Genomic DNA, 19,350 nt, shown 5'->3' with positions numbered 1-19,350 from the left:
TATTTGGAAAACCATTTTGAGTTGTTCCACATGCGCAGATCTTGTCTTTTAACAAATTGAGTTGTAATGCAACAGAACTAAAATAGTTATCGAAATAAACTTCATAATCTTTTCCAACTAAATCTCTTGTAAGATCTTTTATTACTCTTACACCGATGTGTTGCTCTCTTACATCTGTTACACTTTTCCGGTGTAGATTCAAAATTGTAAAACATGTCCCGACTGATCAGCACTTACATACCTTATAATTTCTTTTTATGGGTTTCATCCGCATATATTGGCGTAAACTACTTCGTCCCTTGAACCTTACCTGCTGGGTTAAATAAACTTTTGTAAGTGGTTGAAAGTTACTCTAGCAATGGCCGCACTTTGTAAGTGTGAGTTTGTTATAATCGCCACTACCGTTCTTAGGTTCTAATGGATCGTCATTTATGTGAAAATGAGTAAGAAGCCATCCAAACCTGTCACGCGAAATACTTAGAAATAAACCGATCCCTGAGAGCAAAATTGAACTACGTATAAATTCATTTGGAAAACAATTTGTTGGACTACGTAATAATTCATTTAAAAAATAATTATATTTAACAGATTCTCACTAAAGAAATAAAAGAAGAAATCAAGAAGATTCTCTAAATCATCAAAAACAGTTGGTCCAACGTTTTCTGTGAAATAACGGATTTAAGCATTATTTGGGTCGGTGGTCCATTTTAACTCATTGAAAATAACTGATACCGTCTTCACCATCACAGTCACTGTTATGCACACCATCTTCATTGTCTAAAATACCATTTTGTTCACCCAAAACACCTGACTCCAAAGTCATGTCGATATCTTCATTCTCGTTCTCATCAGAATTGGATACCTCAGATACCTCCTATGGGATATCCCCTAGTAAATCGTAAGCGTCATTACTTGTTTTTGTACTCAAATCAAATTGTCTTTTTATTTTGGAATTCTGTAACAAAACATACCTATTAGTTACCGATCGGATCGGTGTAGTGGCACCTATTGGAACCACCAATCAAAATATCAAAATTCACTTAGTTATCTACGCAGTTCATTAAGACTCAATACATAAATACATCTATTTATCAAAAAATTAACATCATGCATACCTTTTATCAGTAAAAGAATGTTTGTTTATTGACAACAATAAATAACCTCACTTTCATTCACTTGAGAGCGCATCAAATATATGATGTACACTATGCATAATTGCTTCTAGAATTTTGTAATCGCTTGGTAGTTACACAACGTATACATCACTCCCCGTCTGGTGGTGCCAGCGTACGACTACTTAGGCATTAAAGGTGGTTCCAAGGTGGAGCCACTAAGGGGCAAAGGGTTGATGGCTTTCATACTCCAGTCGTCAGAAACGAAAATGTCACTGAACCTCTAAAAATCATAGGAACAAGCTTAATTTTGCCGAAAATATTAATTTTGGGACCCCAAAGAAGATGCAATAACGTTTACCACTTTTATCTCCGAGCTTCCCCATAAAACCCCTCCCCTTTTGGTATAAAATGGACCGTTCTCTCACAAACAACGCTTGAAGTGACCGTCAATTTTGAATGTCAGTTACGCGCGTGAAATCAATGTTCAATAAAATTTGTATCAGACGTTCAAAATTGACGGGCGTTTCAAACGTTGTTTCGTAGAAAACGGTTCATTCTACACAAAAAGAGCTTATAAATATTTTTGTTTAAAATTATCTCAGCTACATTTTTTATTTAAAATATTTTTTTACGGAGTACACATTCTTGGTAAATCGATTTTTTTGTGTTTTTACCCCCCTACGAGGAGGGTTTTAGAGGAAAGGCCGGTGGTAAAAGTGGTAGACTTTTTGGCATCTTTTTTGGGGTTCCAAAATTAATATTCGGGGCGAAATTTAGCTTGTTCTTATGATTTTTGGGAGTCAACCCTCTGACGACTGGATTATCAGACAAGGCCACATAATAGTACACGGGGTCATCATTAAACGAAAGAAAGAATGAGAGACAGTTCGATGATTTTCACAGTGAAGATTGTCGTATTGTTTTAATTGTTTCTAGTAATTCTACTAAGGAAAGGTTTTTGTTTTTAAATCCACAGTTATTTTCTTGTTATTTTATTATTCCTTATTTTTAAAAATGCCAAAACATTAAAATACTCGTGCTCAAGAAATAGTCGTCTCCTTACTGAATTATTTTCCAACAGAACGAGAAAATATAAGCCGCTTTTTATCTGTGGGCGCCGTAAGGAATTTAAGTTTTCTACTTTACTGTCTCTAAGAGACATATTTTTTAGAAACTCGCTGCTGCATTAAGTATTAGTTTAAAAACTCTAGATAAAGTAATTGTCAATAAAAAAAAAGGAAAATGTAGAGCAATGCACGTCAAATGCTTGGTGAGAAAGAAAACGTTTTCATAGTATAATAGTAGTTAAATTAGACTTTTTTAATAAATAAATAATAAGTATTAAACAATATTATAAATTTTAAAAAATACATCAAATTCTTTTAGAGGAGGACATCACAGTTAAAATTACTCAACAAAACTTTCATAAGAGCAATATGATTTTAAAGGTGGTATTATTTCAATGTAAATAGTTTAATAGTATATTGTAGTTTGTGTTTGTGTTGTTTGAGTAAAGGAATGAACAGATTGCTGCGATTAATCTGTGCGCCACGACAATTAATATGACAATGCGAAATTTTCGCGAGACGAACGGCCACGGCGATTAACGAGTACCAACACATCATTGGTGCGATAATATCTCACAGCGACAACGTTCTCCTTCTTAGAGTGCCGTCTTCCTACGGAGGTTGGCAATCATAATGCCTATTTTTATTTTTGAGCTTGCTGCTCTAAACAAATCAATCGATCTGCATTGATACCAATCACGTAGATTCTTCAACCATGAGTTCTGCCTTCGGCCAACAGATCTTCTTCCTTGAATCTTTCCCTGTATTATGAGTCTCAAAATTTCATATTTTGGTCCCCTCATTACGTTGCCTAGGTATTGCAGTTTTCTGGTTTGTATAGTGGTGATTAGTTCTGTTTCTTTACCAACCCTCTCCAGTACTTCTTTATTTGTAATTCTATCAGTCCATGATATTTTTAAGACTCTGCGGTATAACCAGAGTTCGAAAGCCTCGATTTTTTTTAATTTCATTTTTTTAATGTCCAAGTCTCAGCTCCATATAATAATATTGAAAATATATAACAGCGTATTCTGATCTCCAAATTTAGATTTTTGCACGTTAGGAGTGGCTTCATTCGTATAAATGCTGATCTGACAATCCCTATTTGCCTGTTTATTTCTGCATTATGATTATTAGTTTCATTGATCAAAGTTCCCAAGTACTGATATTTTTCTACTTTTTCTATCACGTTACCATTGATTGTCAATAGGTGATGTATATTTTGTGGTCTTTTTGTAATTAGCATGTACTTTGTTTTTTTGCCGTTTATAGAAATTCTTACTATAAACGGTAAATAATTAAAAGTAATAAAAATGGTAATTACTATAAACGACAACGTTAATACTATGTTATATTTTGCTAACGCAGCCGGTTGCGTTTTCTCTCGTTATCGTTGCGAATTAGAATGGTTCCAACAGAGAAATTAATAGAATTGGTAAAAAAATATTCAACGATTTATGATTTGTCACACCAGGATTAAAAAAAGCTCAGAAAGTAGTATAAAGTATGGGATAAAATTGGCCAAGAGATGAAAGAATTATATACATTTTAAGTATTAAAATAGTTAACAAGTTGCACGCCTTGGGTCTCTTTCTATATTAATAAAAGCTCTGTCTAAGTTTTCTTCAGTTTCTGAGAATTAAAAAAGTTGGTTTACTTTAGTGCGTAAAAAATTATGCAAAATGCAACAAGTTTCAACAATTGAAATTGTCGTTTCAACTTTTGTCTCTATTGGCCTAAAAAATACTCGCCATTTTTGAGCTAAAATGCCAAATGCATTTTCAACCTCACGTCTAGCTCAGCAAAAATAAGTATCATAATTTTCTTTTCGTCTGTAGTTTCTAGAATGTTTGTAGGGAAAAAGGCTCATTAAAAGAGATTTCAAAGCAAAGGCCTCATCTCTATTCAAAACGTGTGAACAAGGTTCTACTTACCCAATTAGATTATTATCTTTAGGAATATTCATTAAACCTGCCTTAAATCTCTGATCCACTTTTGAATTTTCAATATGCCTCCGTCGCTATTTTTCCCATAACCTTCTACATCAATGCATATAAATTTGTAATCAACAACAACAATAATGGCATCAACAATAGTTATCAGTACTATTGAGAATTTTTTCAAATCACAAATATGATTTGACCGGGTTTTTCCAGGGCATTTTATAGTTACATATTTTCCGTCTAAACTACCGATGCAGTTTGGAAATTGCCACATGTTTAGAAAATCTATAGCTGATTTTTGCCATATTTTTGTTGTCGGTCTAGGAAGATAAATAGGCTGTAATATTTTACGTATAGCTTCACATACTTCATTTAACATAATTATAACAACTGTTGAAAATCCAACACGGTAATTGTGCCCTATTATACTGAAGATGTCACCTGTAAAACAGTATATTTTTTAGATAAGGAACTAAAGAGAAGGTGGAGAAGTTTACATGACTCTTATGTGCCATACTTAAGAGTAATCAAAACAAGAACTGCACAAAATAAAACATGGCAATGGGCTGAAAGTATAAAAATGTTCTAACTTTTCTTGCTTTTTGCTAAATCCTCTTCAAATGTGCCGAAAGTTGCGACGCAAGTAGAGTCTGTAATTGGGAAAGATGACGGTGCTGATGTTTCGGGTAACGAAGGGAGTGAACTTGGTGATCTATCTGAAGTACCGTTACTTACAAAAAATCAAGAGTCTGCTACTTATGCTGATGTACTGCACCACCCCGATTGTAAAGCCAGAACCAAAAAACCAAAAGTGAGAAATGTACAAAATATAAAACCAACAAATTCCAGTGACTCTATTATTAGTTATTTTAAAACCAGAAAAAAAAAACGGAAAAAGCCTCAACAGATTTATTCTATCATATGCAGGCTTGATAAAACAATTTTCTGGAAAACGTTACGCTGAAACCAAACTACAAATTGCCCAAATAATTGCACAGTAAGAGGTAATGCAGAGGTAAGCAGATAATTCAACTACACCAGAGTTCTCAACCGTCAACTTCTAATAGTTGCACCTCTGATTCGAACTTCTATGAAAGTTATATTTCGCCAGACCAAAGAACCACTTTTCTTGAAGATAATCAAATTACCACTAGTGCAGCTTGCGAACGAGTGTATACTCCTTTATAATATTGATATATAAAAAAATATAAAAATAAAAATACAATAAGTGATGATTGATTTACCTCAAAGTAATGACTAGTTTTTCTTCCGCCGAAATATGTTCACGAAAATTGCTATGAAGCTTAGAAATATCTTTTTTTATTCTAGAATATTTATAAAACCGATTTTCGTCAACTTTTTCAAGCAATTTTCATTCTGAAGTATTTATAAAACCGATTTTCGTCAGATCGAAGTTGTGGCATTAACGTATAAAATTCTCTTTTTTGATATAAGGTTGAATGCTCGAATAAATGAACTTTGATAAAATAAAGGCAGATATCGACCACTATTAATTAAATCTTGCCCAAGTACTTTCGCTCACTAGAAAATCTTCAGGGGCATCTGAAATAAGCCAAGAAACGTTTTTTTAATTGAAGAAATTGAATAACCTCGATAAAAACTCGAAGTTAATGGATGGTAAAAGTTTTTTTGTGATTAACGTTTTAGACTTACTTCGTCAGTTTTGGGCTATCAAACAATCCCAGAATGTCATATACATTAAATTAAACATGAAGTTGAACACAACACTACAGTAAACAAGGACAAACAGTTTAAAATTATTTAAAAAATCGAAGCTACATTCTGATCGGCAACAGGAGAGATAATGGCTCCCGGTATTACCGGAAATGTTAAGGTGACATGTGATATATGACAGTTTGGATGGGCAGTCACAATCATGTAAATGTGATCTGCACATTTCAAAATTCTATGTAACTAAGCATTGACCAAAGGTCCAACTGACACTACTATAGGAAATCAACTGATGAAATATGACATAGAATATTATAATATTCTATCTATATATATCTATAAAAAAATATCTCCTGAAACATTGCTTTTACTGCTCAGAAGAATATATGACTCATTACAGTACATCCACTGAACTGCTTACCGTGACTTTGCCGTTAATATTTTTTGTTTAATATGTGATCTTGTTTGTGGTACATTTAAGTTTTATATTCGTTTTTTATATCCTATATATTTATTTTTAACTTGCTACAAACAATATTTGTATTTGTTAAGCAGTTAAAGAAATAAACTCTAAATTCTACAGCAAAACTATATCAATGCATATTTCTTATAAACATCGAATACGTGTAATTACGGAAAGAAGAAGAATCTGTAAAGGTGTTAAGATAAAATAGTTTTAGTTTATATCTTTTAACATTTATAGATGAGGTTGTTAAATTTATTACATGTACCTGTCTTTAATATACTGTCAAAAGTGTTATATGATATATTTTAATGGATAAATCTTATTGCATTAGGGATCTAATGGGCGCTCCGATTACTTTGGGAAACGAAGGTATTTTTAATCGGCATTCAGCAACAGCCTTATTCAATTAGCAACGCCCTCGTAAGGAGACAACAAGTAGAGCGGAGCACACTGGAAAGCGTTTCAAAATTCCCGTCAGTTTCGTCCGTCTCTACGCAGGATCTAGTAAGGATACGTGTCGCTTTCCGAGCGAGGACATTTACCCAGTGTCTGTGTTAGGGCTCGTATAACATAACCTGCAAATTTTGCTTGACATTCTTTTTTTTAAACGCCGACGTTGTTTTCCGTGTTTTGTGACATTAACAATTAATTTTTACCAGAGTATACACTACTGCAAAATACTATACGGTAATTTGGTTTTGTTTTCATCGCTTTTTAAGTTTCTTTGCAAGTTTTTAGGTTTGTTTTTGTTTTTTTTTATTCAGTTGCTGTTTGAATGAGATTTGGACGAGTAGTTGGCACTGCAAGGTTAATAGTTTAGAGTAATAGATTAAAAAATTTAAATACCTAACATTAATATACTTTAAGCAATAATCGAAAACATCAATAAATCATTATTAGAAATCTAGAAAATATTATTTTTAGATGAAACTTAGAATTTTCAATATTTAGTTAAGATATATTTCTACATAAAAACCACTAAAACTATTAGATTTTGTTTTTTACTATTGTAGTATGTCTGGAATTTTTTTTTACTTATTGGTATGATGTAAAAATGCATTAGTTTACGTCTTCAGTATAACTTTTTTATAGATTATACATCATTATGTAGGTACAGTGGTTTTCTTATACACATATATCATTTTGTGCGTCCCAAATATTAGTTTTTCAAACTGTGTACACTTGGCTGTTACTTGATTAAAATTCATATGAATAGAGTGTTCAAAATATTATATTTAATTATAGTATGTAAATAAGTTACAGCACTTATTAAATATTTTTCACTTTAACATATTTCAATAATATTATATCCCGGTGTGCGTATAAAAAAATCGTCGATTTCACGCAAAAATCTTCTATAAATACAGGTTTCTGGATATTCTAAAACATACAAGAGAGAAAGCTGATGATAAATCCTTAAAAATGTACAGCCTGCTTCTGCATTGTTTTTTTAAACAATAATAAAAAGCGAAATAACCTTTACATATAAAACATTTTTTATACATTTTAGAGAAAAATCGTTCAAATAAAAGTTGTAGGTCTACTGGTTTCTCAATTAAAATACATAAAAAATTGACCAAGATAATCGCAAAAAACCTTTATTTTTGTCAATAGATAAATGTTATTAACTTTTTATTTTGAATATTGACCAGTAATAGTGTGTAAAAGCCAAATGGAATAAATTCATTATTTAGGTTACTGTACATATTTATAAAAAATCCCGAAACACGTCAAATTTAAATTATAACTTGACATTCTTTAACGTGAAAATGCAACCCCTACCTTCAACCCCCTTAGAATAGCAGGTACAACCCCCAATTTTTAAAATAGGAAGTATAGGCTTGTGATATATCGTTTGAAAGGTCTTTTCATTCTCCATTCAAAAATGTTGTCGCTTTCAAGTTTATTAAGATTAATTAAGATAAAATAAATTAAAATCATGTGGTTTCCGAAATTCGCTACAATACAATCAAAAACTAAAATGTAATGTAAAACGTAATAAAATGTAGAACACGAAAAAGAACTATGAATGTTAATGAAGTAGATGTTCAAAATGTTCACCGCGAACGTCTTGGCAACATCCTAATCTCAAATAAAACTCTCTTCTAACATTATTTAACATAACAGGCGTGATCGACCTAATCGCAAGCGTTATTCGTTCTTTTAAGTCAATTAAATCAGAAAGTTTAGTTTTGTACACATGGCTCTTCACATGTCCCAATAAAAAAAAATCTAATAATGGAAGATCAGGTGATCGCGCTGGCCATTCAATCGATCCTCGCCTCCCTATCCACCGATTGGGAAATATTGTATCGAGGTATTGCCGGACGTTAAGTTGGTAATGTGGTGGTGCTCCATCCTGCTGAAACCATATCGTATTCGCTGGAACTTGAGGGTTTCTTGGATCAGGATATAAATTTGCGAACGTTGGAATGACATCATTTTGAAGTAGTGCCAAATAATTGTTGCCATTCAAGTTGCCCTCAATGAAAAAGGGACCAATGATATTGTTTCCTACAATCCTTGCCCAAACATTACCCTTTTGAGGGTATTGAGTGTGTTCTTCTCTCATTCAGTGAGGATTTTCCGTGGCCCAGTAGCGGCAATTTTGCCGATTAGCATGACCTTTAAGTGAAAAAGTACACTCATCAGAAAACATAACGTCTTTTAATTGGATAATATTGTTATCCAACATGTCCATCATTTGCTCACAAAAAAAAATTCTCCTATCAAAATCGTCTTAACTGAGCTTCTGAGTAGGTATCATCTTATAGGGATGCAATTTATTTTCTTTTAATATGTTTACTATCGATGTATGGCTAGCATTGAATGTAGTGGATGCCTGTCTACTCGATGTATGTGGATTTTCCTGAAACTCAAGCAACACATCTAATTTGAGTTCATCACTCAGTGCATTGGCAGCTGCTTTTTTTATCTGCCTTACATGACCAAACTCGCGAAACTGCTTCTCTATTTTACTTATTGTTCCTTGGGATATAGGCGGTAAATTAGGAAATTTCTCATGAAATAGGCGAGTTACTTCCTGTTGTGTTCGGGTGTTATCTCCGTAACCAATCATTTGTAAAACTATTATTTTATGCATTTCCGTTAATCTAACCATTTTTCAGAATTGAATTGAACGAACTTTTTACTTAAATTAAAATACTGACAACTTAAATAAAACAATTTACTAATGTGTGTTAAAATAACGTTGCCATGGAAATTCTTTAAAGTTTTTTAATGGTTACCATCTAAAAACCACATTGTTATGGTTTTTGTTCACTTTCTCATTTTCAAGACCTAAACGGGAAATAAGTTTTTAGTATATTTTAGCGAATTTCGGTAACCACATGATTTTAATTTATTTTATCTTAATTAATCTTAATAAACTTGAAAGCGACAACATTTTTGAATGGAGAATGAAAAGACCTTTCAAACGATATATCACAAGCCTATACTTCCTATTTTAAAAATTGGGGGTTGTACCTGTCATTCTAAGGGGGTTGAAGGTAGGGGTTGCATTTTTACGTTAACGAATGTCAAGTTAAAATTTGAATTTGACGTGTTTCGGGATTTTTTATAAATATGTACAGTAACCTAAATAATGAATTTATTCCATTTGGCTTTTACACACTGTATATCTACTTACAATTTATGGTGCTAAATCTCTGCCATATCGACCAAAACGTTTATACGTTATTCAATTTGTTTATCCCGGAGAGCGATTCTTTAAACAACGTTACTTGCCCAAACAGTGACACGAGGTATTTAGCAGAACGCAATCGATTTTTTGAGGCATCAATTTTAAGATACATTATAAAAAATTTAACATTTAACAGAATTTCTATTCAAAAACAATTTAAAAAAGGGCTGACTTTTTACCTGATAAACATTTATAATAACTGATATGTTCCATGTCACGTCCTCGTAAGTAGAATCACCGAAAAGATGGTTAAAAACACAATCTTAAAAAAAGAACCTTCTATGAGCAATAGGAACCAAGATAACATTTTTTTCTTAAAATTATTTTTCCATTGTTTATTAACGTTAAGTGCTGAAAATTAAATAAATTATAAACGAAGATCTTAATTTTATGATCCATTCTAGATAAGATAAAACAAGAGGAGTAAAAAGGTATGACCCCATTAAATGATCGTACTTGTAAAGTATCGCCTGTCGGAGCTTTGTTGCCAGAACCGAAGCCTTCTGTACTTTCCAAGAGAAAATAAAATAATTATTGGTATATATTTATATAAATAATATACCTTATTTAATAAAATTTATTGTGTCAATGGCCATTGCAGCCGAGACACATTAACTTAAATAAAAAAAAAAAAAATAAATAAATCAAATTTAAATATTTTTTACGAAATAATAGTAAAACTTAACTTATTTATGTACAAATTTAATTGATTGATTTTTCCCGGATTTTCCGATTTTTTCGAGAGATGAAAATAGCACAGTTTCTATTATTTCATCAAGCTATCGCAATTTAAAATATTTAAGCTTCTGCGGTGTTATATCCGAGATATTGTAAATTTTTTCAGTGGGTTTCAAGACATACACGGAGCTCGGACATGCGGTATTTTACATGTACCCATCACTTAACGGATTATACCTTTTTACTCCTTTTAAAAAACGTTTTTAATAAAGGTTGAAGTAGCAAGATTTGTTTTATTTTACCGATTATGGAGTAGCCTCCCTTACACACCCAATCTTCATATCTGTCCACGATTGTCTAAAATTCGCTTTTCTGTGCCATATTGTACCGGCTTGTTTCTTTATGTCATAGTTCCATCTTGAAATTGGACGTCTTTTTGGTCTCTTGACGCCTCTTGGATACTACAGTGTAATTCTAGTGAACCACCTATTGTCAGTTCTTCTCGCTAAATGTCCCGCCCACTGTCATTTTAAAGATTTAATTCTCTGGATTACATCAATAACCTTGGTGTTCTGTCTGATCTATTCTATTCTTGTTTACTCTCTGTTTGTTATACCTAGCATGCAGCGCTACATTGATCCTCCAGCCGTATGTCATAATTGGTCTCATATATACATCGCCCTACTGTCTCAAGTGGAGTGTTGTTTATTATTACATCTTGGACATAGGGTCTATTAAATAAAAATAAGTATTTGCTTTTACTTCCTCGTATTTAAGTATTTACTTAATATTAATTGAATAAAAGAACAGTAATTACTTTATGTAAAAGAGTTTACTTAGAGCAATAAGTAATCTCTTTTATTTTCAAGTAGTTACTGAATGTATAAGGTTACACAAAAATTTTTCCAGTTATTACTTCTTTTTAGTTGAATAAAAAGAAGGATATTCTACAATTAGTAAGTAATACCTTAATATTTGTTAAGAAATCTCAAATGAATACTTACGCCAGTAGTTTATGCATACTTACACTAGTAGAGTGGTAGTTCTAAACATTTTTCGATTATTATAATTATGGCTGACTTTATATATGTTCGTAAACATAAACACTACATGAAAAGAAAAAACGTAAGTCCCAGCAAGTCTAAGGTTCTATTGCGTTTTGAAAGCGAAAGTATAGACTTTCTATCCGATTATTTTTTGCCACAGCTAGATGAAATCAGAGGAGGTGCCCTTAGCTCTCGAGAAAGGATGGAGATTTTTCTGCGATACGTTAGTGATACTGGATTTCAACCAGGTATTGCTGAAGATTTCGGCGTTCACCATACGACTGTATGTAAAACCATAAATAATGTTGCTGACAGAATTTTTGAGAAATCACATCAGTGGATAAAGTTTCCGTCTGACCTGGAAGGTATGGAAGAAGCAAGGACAAAGTAGGCAAATCGATTCCAAAAACCTACCGTTATTGGCACACTGGATTGTACCCATGTTCAAATTAAAAAACCTTCAGAATTTGGTGACGAATTTATTAATAGAAAAGGTTTTCCTAGCATAAATGTACAAATAACGTGTGATGCAAATGAAGTGATTACAAGTGTGGACACTCAGTGGCCTGGAAGTGTTCACGATTCGAGGATTTCGAAACAAAGTTCGATTTATCAAGTTATACATAGCTTTAGAGGCAATTTTTGCCTCCTTGGAGATAGTGGATATTTAATTTCTCCATGGTTATTACTCCCATTCAAAAACCCCCAAAACAGAAGCGAGGAATTATTTAATATCACTCATTCCAGAGAAAGGGTGATAATTGAAAGAGTATTTGGGCAGCTAAAGCAGAGATTTCCTATATTAGGGTCTAAAGTAAGAGTATCTTTGGCAAAAGTTCCAAAGATCATTGTTTGTTGTGCTGTTTTGCATAATATTTGCAAATATCTAGGACGATTTTGAGTTATCCGAAAATGAACGGGAAAACCCACAGGACCTCCATGATGTACATTACAATGAAGCGGAAGTAGATATCATTCGTGAAAGAGGAGCTGCAAAACGCCAATTAATAGTGGAAACAATATTTAACAATAATATTTAAAAACAATATTTTACTTGATTTTGTAATTTTCTAACGTTGTTTTTAATTTGTTTACTTAAATATCATTGTCAATTTTTGTGCCATAGACACTACAATATAAAACAAGTATTTTTTGTTTTGATACCTATTTAATACACTGAAACTTTTAATACAAAATTAAGAAAACAAAAAATGTGAAATCAAAAATTGCAGTACATATATGGAAATTACAAATACATTAAAAATGACAGTACATATTTGGAAATTACAAATATATTACAAGTCTATGTATTCTCGTAGTTCTGATACGATGCGATTATTAACCACTTCTGCTCCAAAATTATCTTCAGGAATACGATATGGCAAAACATTTGTCAATTTTTTTATCAGAACTTTTTTCCTTTGCTCTTGAAGTCTAGCAACATTTAATTATTCAAGAAGAATAAGTCGTTGTAACTCTTGTGTTGATAAACTTTCCGTTTCATCGGTCTCTAACTTAAATTTCTTGTTCTTTGTTTTCAGAGTTCCTATAGATGAGGGTATTTGTGAATTGGTACTAGCTGATCCAGTATTTTCTAGATTATTCGCTTCTCCATTGTTAGTTCCAATGGAACATCCCCCAGGAATTTTCGTGAATACTGGATTTTTTTCAAAATTCAATATATCCAGAAATTCTTTTTCCCACTCGCGCAATTTAATTTTTTTGTTACCAGTCATATTTTTATCCGTTTTCTTCTTTACATCTGTTTTCATGTTATTGAGAATTTTTTTTTAAGTTGATAGTTGTACCAGAAGTCTTAATAAATTGATCTCTTATCCCGTTCCATGCCTTCTCTTTACTTTTAACAATTGCCGGAACCATTGATTTGTTCAGAAGAACCTTATGATTTTTCAATATTTTTACAAATATAAGTCTTTGACAGCCACTCTCGACAGGTAATTCTTCCTCACTTGACGACGACATGACTATTTATAGCGCTAAAACCAGAGACTGTCTTACATATCTCTGGCTAAAACAGAGAATAACCGGTTCGGTTATTCTCTGGCTAAAATTTAACTGACGTGGATGTACCTACTACACAGAATCTCAACGACGCACGCGACGTTTACAAACTTGTTAAAACTTGTCTTGCAGCTATAAAAACATCACAAGACAATTTTAAAAGTAAACACTTACAAGCATAAGTTAATACTTACAAGTATACTTAAATTTCAGAATATTTTTCCAGTATTACCTTATATGAAAACACTTACTTTTATTCAAATAAAAATAAGTAATATCTTATCCTTATAAGTATAAGCTTGTGCTTAAAAGTTACTACTTTTAAGGTAACACTTATTTTTATTCAACAGACCCATACACTAGCTCGTTGTAGATGGTTTTTGTTTTTGTCAATCTCATTTTTAGGCCAACTTCATTGCTAGCTGCATTTAGGTCGCTTATAAGTTCTGTAATACGATTTCGTCTGCAAATCTTGGATGGCTGAGGTATTCTCAATGAATGGATATTCCTTTGTTGTGCCAGTTCATTTTGCTAAATATATTTTCTAGAGTTGCAGTAAAGAGCTTTGGTGATATTGCGTCTCCTTGTCTGAAGCCTCTGGTAGTGGGAAATTCTGGAGTGTTTTCATAAATTTTAACCTTAGATTCTGCTTGTCTGTATATATTTGCTGAAGTTCCTATGTACCATTTGTCAGTACCTTGGTTGGTCAAAGCTTCTATTACTGACTTGGGATAAATAAAATCAAAAGCTTCTCGAAATCTATGAAGGTTAATGCTAGCGGTATTTCATATTCTTTAGCTCTACTTATTAGTTCTCGAAGTGTATGAATATGATCTATGGTACTGAATCCACTTCTTAAGCCAGTTTGTTCCCTCGGCTGTGCAGAATCTAATGAGTTTGTTAATCTGTTGTTGATGATTTTTGTGAATATCTTTTATACGATTGGTAGACTTATAGATCTTTAGTTTTTAATATCCTATGTGCTACCTTTCTTATAATTATAATAGCGTTTACTGTCCAACAGAATCCATTTATAGGACAAAATACAATCTTCTTCTTCTTACGATGCCTATCCGTTCCGGATGTTGGCGATCAACATGGCTATCCTAACTTTGCTTGCTGCTATTCTGAATAGTCCATATGTCGATGTATTAAACCACTTTCTCAGGTTTTGAAGCCAAGATATTCTTCTTCTCCCTGGTCCTCTTTCCAAATACCTTGCCCTGAAGAATGAGTTGCAACAAGCCGTATCTCTGTTCATTCCTCATAACATGGCCAAGATATTCTAGTTTGCGCTCTTTGATGGTGTTAATAATCTCGCATTCCTTGCCTATTCTACGTAGGACCTCAACATTAGTCACACGATCCACCCATGAAATTCTTAAAATACGTCTGTAACACCACATCTCGAATGCCCCGAGTTTTCTTAAAGAAGCTTCGGAAAGTGTGTAGGCCTCTACTCCGTATAATAACGTAGAAAATACATAGCACCTAATGAGAGAGATTTTGGTAGCAAGTGGTAAATCGTGACTTCTGAAAAGAGACTTCATCATTATGAACGCCGATCTCGCTTTTCCTATGCGTTGTTTTATTTCACTGGAGTGATCCCATTGGCTGTTAATGTTGGCACCAAGGTATGTGTAGCTGTCCACTCTGTCAATTGGATGTTGGTTAACCAAAAGCTGTGTATTTAATATTTCGCGCTTACTGACTACCATGTACTTTGTTTTCTTCGTATTAAGATCAAGCCCGTGTTCTCTACTTATATCTGATATACGCGACGTTATTCTTTGCAAACCGTCCAGACTATCTGCAAAAACTACTGCGTCGTCAGCATATCTAATGTTGTTTAGACGTATTCCGTTGACTAATACGCCTTCTTGTAGTTCGCCTAGTGCTTGCTCGAAGATATATTCAGAGTATATATTAAATAACACAGGGGACAGAATGCATCCTTGCCTCACTCCTCTATCTATGGAGACAGCCTCTGTCAATTGGTCATCCACTTTAATATTGGCTGTTTGGTTGTAATATAAATTATAGATGATTCTTAAGTCCCTATCATCTACTCCACTTCTTTCAAGATGTTTATAAGTTTATCATGCTTTACTCTATCAAATGCCTTTTTGTAGTCGATAAAACAAGTATACACATCACAGTTAACATCCCTGCATCTTTGCATAAGTACTTGGACAGCGAATAGAGCCCCTCGGGTGCCTAAGGAATCGCGAAATCCAAACTGCGTCCATGATACTTGTTCTTCGCATTTTTTATATATTCTGCCGTGTATCACTTTCAAGAACGTTTTAAGTAAGTGGCTCATTAGGCTAATTGTTCTGTAGTCTTCGCATGTCTTGGCATTTACTTTTTTTGGTATGGTCACGAAGGTCGACTTTTACCAGCTTTGGGGTATTTTTCCAATTACGTATATGTTGTTGAATACAGTTGTTATCCATTTTATTCCCTGTTCATCCATAAGTTTAAGGAATTCTGCACAAAACCCGTCAGGCCCTACCGCTTTACCATCTTTAGTTCTTTTAATAGCTGACGTGACTTCTTCAATGGTAATCGGGGGTCCTGTTTGGCACTCAGTGTCTTCAATGGTAATCTGCCTTTCATCTCCAAAAGTTACATCCACATAATTCTTCCAAGTGTCTAGTTTTTCTTCCACAGTTAACAGTGGTTTGCCTTGGATATCTGCCAAACACCCAACTCTTCTAGGTTTGTATAAGCCTGCGGCTTCTTTAACTTTTTTGTGCATATTAAATGAATCGTGTTTATGATGCAATTGCTGTATTTCCGCACACTGTTTTCTTAGACGTGTATCTTTAGCTATTCTAATAGCTTTTTTGATCTTTTTATCGATTCTTTTGTATAATGACATGTCTTGATCTTTGAACTTTCGCCTCTCTTCCATCATATCTAGAATCTCATTTGTCATCCACGATTTCTTCTTTATTTTTGGTGGTTTGAGAAATTTCTCTCGTATGTCTTTTGAAACTGTATGTAACATTTCTAGCTTCTGGTCCATTACATCCGATTGAATAACGGTATTCAAATTGTTCTGTATATACCGCTTTACACTATGTTCCGTGTGTTGATCTTTTAATAGCTTGATGTTGAATTTTGGATTGACACTACGTCTAACCTTCTTTAGCCTGAGCCTAATTTTGCCAATCAGTGGGTTATGGTCTGATTTGATATCAGCTCCTGGGTATGTCTTGACTGATGTTATGCTGTTCCGGAATCTTATTAATCAGAATGTAATCTATTTGATTTCTCACTATGCGGCCTGGAGTATCTTGTGGTGATTTCTATGTATATAATCTTCTGTGTGGGAGTTTGAAGTAAGTGTTAGTAATACCAAACTCTTCTTCTGCTAGAAATTCACCCAGTCGGTCTCCTCGCTCATTTCTTTCTCCAAGTCCAAATTGTCCTATGAATTCTCCCGATTGTCCCCTACCAATTTTGGCATTTAGATAACCCATAATCAAAGTTAAATCCTTTCTGGGGAGGCCTTTTAAGGTGTTCGATAGTTCGTTATAAAATGCTTCACTTATCTCGACCGGTTTGTCAGCTGTAGGGGCATATACCTGGATAATGGATAATGGACAAAATACAATACTAAAGTTAAATGAAATATTAATAATTCTTAGGTACTAACTAAATAACACATTTTTCGAGTATTTTACCTTAACATAAAGAAACTACTCGATCACCTAGGTAGATCTCAGCCATCCTAGTAAGCTGCTTTAAACTGCAGTGAAATATATCGCAGTAAGCACTTAAGGAATTATAATAGTTGCACATGAGAAATAGAGGAGAATTTAACATAAGATTAGTTCTAGCTTGTGTATTTCTGAACGTAATCGAATTTCTCACTGGATAATATGGAACGTTAAAATTTATTTGTCGAAGAATATCAGGGCAGTCAATGAGATTATGTAGTAGCTTGTACAGGGATATTAGGGTGGCATTAATTCGTCTGGATTCTTATGATACTACGTCCAAACCGCTACACAACTCACTATTATTGCTGATGCCCCTCTTGGGATATATGCCGTTAATTTTGAAAGGCAAAAATTTTGAAAATTTACGCTGCATCTGCTCTATAACTTGGATATGTACATCATAAAAAGGTGACCAAATGACAGGGGCATATTCCAGTTTCCAGCATACAAAAGTGTAATAAAGTAATTTAATTGCCTTAGTATTAGTGAGATTTCGACTATTTCTACAAAGGTGAGTTTATAATCAAATGTAACTCCAAGGTCTTTAATTTTGTTCAAACGTTCAAGTTCATTGCCGTCGATAATATAAGGATGGTATATATTAGACTGTTTCCGAGAATAACTAACTACTTTACACTTATTGGCATTAAGATTCAAATGATTTGCATTACACCATTCATGTACACGATTCAGTTCACTCTGCAGAAAATGACAATCATTAAGGTCGCTTATCAATGAATAAATCTTTAAATCATCGGCATAACATAAACATGGCGCAGAAATTGATTCACATAGATTGTTAATAAATAAAAAGAACAATAATGGACCTAGATTAGAACCTTGTGGAACTCCTGAATAAGCTAGGTACTTTTCCGATTTGTAACCATTATAAGCAACAAACTGCGTTCTATTTGACAAGTAAGACCTCATAAAAGTCACGGCATCCTCAGAAAGACCAAAGAGACACAATTTAGAAAGTAATACGCCGTGGTGAATTCTGTCGAACGCCTTCGTAAAGTCAGTATATATGACGTCAACTTGAATTCTATTATGTAGGACCGCTGAGATATATTGTGTGAAAATTAATAAGTTTGTCACAGTGGACCGATTGAAGACAAAACCATGTTGATATTGAGACAGCTGATTAGGAGTGCATGAGTAAATACGATTATACAAAACTATTTCAAAGACTTTCGATAGATTGCAAATAATGGAAATTGGTCTGTAGTTTTCTACCTGACCCTTTTCATCAGTTTTGAATATTGGGCAAACTTTTGACTCCTTCCAGAGACACGGATATTCCTTGTTAAGAAGACATAAATTAAAAATTTTTAATAGTGGCACAGTTAAGACACCTATGCAATCCTTAACCAAAAAGGATGGAATATTATCAGGTCCACACTCATTCTTATGAATGAGAATTATGTTTGCTGTGTTTCAGTGGTCTGGTATGCATCTCGATCTTGGGTAGTTCGTAAATATGCCTGCTAAGATTTTCCATCTTTTATTGCCAGCGTATTTAAGCAGCTCCACTTTTGTAATATATATATATATATATATATATATATATATATATATATCATTAGTGTTTCAATTAACATTAAGGCCTATTAATTAAAATTTAAATCTCCCATCTAGGTTTAAATTAAAACTAATGATATTGACGCTACTATGTCGCTCCAAACGTAGAAACTCAATGAACTGCAGGCGCTTTCAGCTTTAGTCGGCTATCTGGCAGGTTCACTAATCCTTTCATTTCATCGTGTAATTTCCAATCGATTCCAGCCATTTTATTGTGTTTTACCTATCGTTAAAGAAGATTAGTGCGTTTTGTTAGCTGATCAAACATTCACGTCGATACTAAATTCAATTAAGGACGTTGAAACA

At 33.3% G+C, this 19,350-nt stretch overlaps 1 protein-coding gene across 1 annotated transcript in view; it reads left to right on the top strand.

Moving 5' to 3' along the window:
- Positions 1-6,843: 6,843 nt before the first annotated feature.
- LOC140438447 (potassium voltage-gated channel subfamily KQT member 1-like) overlaps positions 6,844-19,350 on the top strand; it is a 249,514-nt gene continuing 237,007 nt past the window's right edge. Inside the window, exon 1 of the mRNA XM_072528125.1 lies at positions 6,844-6,970. The gene's annotated coding sequence lies outside the window, so the exon portion shown is untranslated. The remainder of the gene's footprint in view (positions 6,971-19,350) is intronic.

This window comes from Diabrotica undecimpunctata, chromosome 4, assembly GCF_040954645.1.
Source record: "Diabrotica undecimpunctata isolate CICGRU chromosome 4, icDiaUnde3, whole genome shotgun sequence".
Classification (NCBI taxonomy): domain Eukaryota; kingdom Metazoa; phylum Arthropoda; class Insecta; order Coleoptera; family Chrysomelidae; genus Diabrotica; species Diabrotica undecimpunctata.
This window is presented reverse-complemented; position numbering and strand designations above follow the sequence as displayed.